This window comes from Piliocolobus tephrosceles, chromosome 7, assembly GCF_002776525.5.
Source record: "Piliocolobus tephrosceles isolate RC106 chromosome 7, ASM277652v3, whole genome shotgun sequence".
Classification (NCBI taxonomy): domain Eukaryota; kingdom Metazoa; phylum Chordata; class Mammalia; order Primates; family Cercopithecidae; genus Piliocolobus; species Piliocolobus tephrosceles.
In genome coordinates, this window is record NC_045440.1 from 70,868,239 (window position 1) to 70,873,065 (window position 4,827).

Here is a 4,827-nt window from a genome sequence, read left to right on the forward strand (position 1 = left end):
TCCAGCTACTCAGGAGGCTAAAGCAAGAGAATCACTTGAAACTGGAAGGCAGAAGTTGCAGTGAGCTGAGATCGCACCACTGCACTCCAGCCTGGGCAACAAGAGTGAAAATCCATCTCAAAAAAATAAAATTTAATTAATTAATTAACGTGAAGAAAAATAGAAAAATAAATTTAAAAGGCAGAAAGTTACAGCAAAAGCAACTCCAAAGAGCGTGAGGTGGGAACAAGATTGGCTTAGTGGAGAAGAAGACAGAAGGCCACTAGGGCTCAGAGAATAGTGAGGAAGGGGAGACAGGCAAACGTGAAGTTAGGTTCGGCCACCCCAAAGGCCAGAGAGCACGGCTGGCGGTGTGAGGAGGTCCTAGCCCACCAGATCACCTCTGGAGTCCCTTGCAGGGCACTACAAGGAGGAGTCCTCGCCACAGAGCCAAACCTGCCCCATTTTGCACAGCCTGACTTTATACTGTCCCCCAGACTCAGGAAGAGCCTCTGTACAGCCCTCTCCTACCAGAAGTACCAGATTTTCAGGCCACTCCCAACTTTACCCAATTTACCCTTCCCAAGGGTAGCCTTGGGAATCCTTCTTGGACTGACTCAACAAAGCTTGAGCCACCACAGAGAGCCTGGCCATAATGACCTGCAAGTCTGACTCATCTCCAAACCCACTTAGGGGGCATGGGCTTGGCTTGCCTGATCTGGGGGAAGCCATTCCCTGCAGGGAACAGCAGCTTCTGTGTGTGCCGAGCTGTATGTGCTGTATGATAAGGTAAGTAAGTGGCTGCACATGTTTATATTCTGTCTGTCTAGTCTGTGTAATGTGGTTCTCAATGACTAAGGCTCTTTTTCTGAGACAGAGGCAGCAAAAAGTGAAGACCCTAAAAAAAAGATGCCCATGGTAATTTTCCAATATTATTTCAGTTTATTATCATATGCCTATCAGACTGACAAATTCAAAAACAGCCTTCTCTAATATCTGGAGTTTTATTTCTCCAAATGTATTAAGAGCTTGAAGAAAAGGGAAAAAAAAGTTATCCGTGAAACTTAATGACATCCTGCAGTTTAAGAATCATTCAGCAATTTTTTTTTTTTTTTTTTTTTTTTTTTTTTGAGATTGAGTCTTGCTCTGTCACCCAGGCTGGAGTGCAGTAGCACAATCTTGGCTTACTGCAACCTCTGCCTCCTAGGTTCAAGTGATTCTTCTGCCTCAGCCTCCTGAGTAGCTGAGATTACAGGCATGCACCACACCCTGCTAATTTTTGTATTTTTAGTAGAGATGGGGTTTTGCCATGTTGGCTAGGCAGGTCTCGAACTCCTGACCTCAGGTGACCAGCCCACCTCAGCCTCCCAAAGTGCTGGATTTATAGGCGCGAGTCACCGTGCCCGGCCTCATTTAGCATTTTCAGAAGTCGATTTGGGAGGCCAAGGCGGGAGGATTGTTTGAGCTCAGAGGTTCAAGATCATCCTGGGCAACACGGGGAAACCCTGTCTCTACAAAAAAATGCAAAAATAGCCTGGCATAATGGCATGTTCCTGTAGTCCCAGCTACTTAGGAGCCTGAGGTAGGAATATTGCTTGAGCCTGGGAGGTTGAGGCTGCAGTGAACCAAGATCGCACCACTGCAATCCAGCCTGGGTGACAGAGTGGAACCCTGTCTCAAAAGAAAAAAATAGATTCCATTCCAAGATGGCCAAATATAAACAGCTCTGGTCTGCAGCTTCCAGCATGATCAACACAGATGACAGGTGATTTCTGCATTTCCAACTGAGGTAGCTGTTTCATCTCACTGGGACTGGTTGAACAGTGGATGCAACCCATGGAGGGTGAGCAGAAGCAGGGCAGGGCATCACCTCACCTGGGAAGCACAAGGGGTAGGGTGATTTCCCTTTCCTAGCCAAAGGAAGCCGTGACAGACGGTACCTAGAAAAATGGGACACTCCCACACAAATACTGCACTTTTCCAATGGTCTTAGCAAATGGCACACCAGGAGATTATATCCCGTGCCTGGCTTGGTGGGTCCCATGCCGCCCACGGAGCCTTGCTCACTGCTAGCGCAACAGTCTGAGATCAAGGCAGCAGTCAACAGTCTGATCAAGGCTGCTAGATCAACAGTCTGAGATCAAGGCAGCAGTCTGGCAGCGGGAGGGGCATCCACTATTGCTGAGGCTTGAGTACGTAAACAAAGCAGCCGGCGAAGCTCGAACTGGGCAGAGCCCACTGCAGCTCAGCAAGGTCAGCTGCCTCTGTAGTCTCCACCTCTGGGGGCGGGCATAGCTGAACAAAAGGCAGCAGAAACTTCTGCAGACTTAAACGTCCCTGTCTGACAGCTCTGAAGAGAGCAGTGGTTCTCCCAGCATGGTGTTTGAGCTTGGAGAATGGACAGACTGCCTCCTCAAGTGGGTCCCTGATCCTGTGTAGCCTAACTGGGAGACACATCCCAGTAGGGGCTGACTGACACCTCATACAGGCAGGTGCCCCTCTGGGACAAACCTTCCAGAGGAAGGATCAGGCAGCAATATTTGTTGTTCTGCAATATTTGCTGTTCTGCAGCCTCCGCTGGTGATACTCAGGCAAACAGGGTCTGGAGTGGACCTCCACCAAACTCCAATAGACCTGCAACTGAGGGATCTGACTGTTAGGAGGAAAACTAACAAACAAAAAGGGATAGCATCAACATCAACAAAAAGGACATCCACACCAAAACCCCATATGTAGGTCATCAACATCAAAGACCAAAGGTAGATAAAACCACAAAGATGGGGGGAAACCAGAGCAGAAAAGCTGAAAATTCTAAAAACTAGAGCACCTCTTCTTCTCCAAAGGATCGCAGCTCCTTGCCAGCAATGGAACAAAGCTGGATGGAGAATGACTTTGACGAGCTGACAGAAGTAGGCTTCAGAAGCTCGGTAATAACAAACTTCTTTGAGCTAAAGGAGGATGTTTAAACTCATCGCATGGAAGCTAAAAACCTTGAAAAAAAAATAGATGAATGGCTAACTAGAATAAACAGTGTAGAGAAGACTTTAAATGACCTGATGGAGCTGAAAACCATGGCACGGGAACTATGTGATGCATGCACAAGCTTCAATAGTCGATTTGATCAAGTGGAAGAAAGGGTATCAGTGATCAAACATCAAATTAATGAAATAAAGTGAGAAGAGAAGTTTAGAGAAAAAAGAGTAAAACGAAATGAACAAATCCTCCAAGAAATATAGGACTATGTGAAAAGACCAAATCCATGTCTGTTTGGTGTGGCTGAAAGTGACGAGGAGAATGGAACCAAGGTGGAAAACACTCTTCAGGATATTATCCAGGAGAACTTCCCCAACCTAGCAAGGCAGGCCAACATTCAAATTTGGAAATACAGAGAACACCACAAAGATACTCCTAGAGAAGAGCAACCCCAAGACACATAATTATCAAATTCACCAAAGTTGAAATAAACGAAAAAATGTTAAGGGCAGCCAGAGAGAAAGGTCGGGTTACTCACAAAGGAAGCCTATCAGACTAACAGCAGATCTCTCAGCAGAAACTCTACAAGCCAGAAGAGAGTGGGGGGCCAATATTCAACATTTTTAAAGAAAAGAATTTTCAACCCAGAATTTCATATCCAGCCAAACTAAGCTTCACAAGTGAAGGAGAAATAAAATCCTTTACAGACAAACAAATGCTGAGAGATTTTGTCACCACCAGGCCTGCCTTACAAGAGCTCCTGGTGGCCGGGCCGGGCCGGGGACAGGAGGGAGCAGCTTGGCCACACCGGGGACCAGGCTTAGTGCTCACGCCAGTCCACCAACCCCAGGACATGTTCCTCATGATCTGGCGCCACAAGACCACCATCTTCATGGACGCCAAGCAGTCAAGCATGGTGTTCGAGCTGAAGTGCATTGTCGAGGGCATCCTCAACCTGCCTCCTGATGAGCAGTGGCTGCACAAGGATGACCAACTCTTGGATGATGGCAAGACACTGGGTGAGTATGGCTTCACCAGTCAAACAGCACGGCCACAAGCCCCAGCCACAGTGGGGCTGGCCTTCCGGGCAGATGACACCTTTGAGACCCTGTGCATTAAGCCGTTCTCCAACCCCTCCAAGCTGCCTGATGTGATGAAGCCCCAGGACTCGGGAAGCAGTGCCAATGAACAAGCCGTGCAGTGAGGAGCCCCAAGAGGCCCATTGCCACCAATAAAAGAGATTTGGGAGAAGAAAAAAAAAGAGCTCTGAAGGAAGCACTAAACATGGAAAGGAACACCCAGTACCAGCCACTGCAAAAACATGCCAAATTGTAAAGACCATCGATGCTAGGAAGAAAGTGCATCAACCAACCAGGCAAAATAACCAGCTAACATCATAATGACAGGATCAAATTCACACATAACAATATTAACCTTATATGTAAATGGGATAAATGCCACAATTAAAAGACATAGACTGGCAAATTGGATAAAGAGTCAAGACCCATCAGTGTCCTGTATTCAAGAGACCCATCTCACTTGCAGAGACACACATAGGCTCAAAATAAAGGGATGGAGGAAGATCTACCAAGCAAATGGAAAGCAAAAAAAAAAAAGCACGGGTTGCAATCCTAGTATCTGATCAGACTTTAAACCAACAAAGACCAAAAGAGACAAAGAAGGCCATTACATAATGGTAAAGGGATCAATTCAACAAGAAGAGCTAATCTTCCTAAATATATATGCATCCAATACAGGAGCACCCAGATTCATAAAGCAAGTCCTTAGTGACTTACAAAGAGACTTAGACTCCCATACAATAATAATGGTAGACTTTAACACCCCACTGTCAACATTAGACAGATCAACGAGACA

At 46.4% G+C, this 4,827-nt stretch overlaps 1 pseudogene; it reads left to right on the top strand.

Moving 5' to 3' along the window:
- Positions 1 to 3,805: 3,805 nt before the first annotated feature.
- Positions 3,806 to 4,156, top strand: LOC111549231 (annotated as a pseudogene).
- Positions 4,157 to 4,827: the final 671 nt, after the last annotated feature.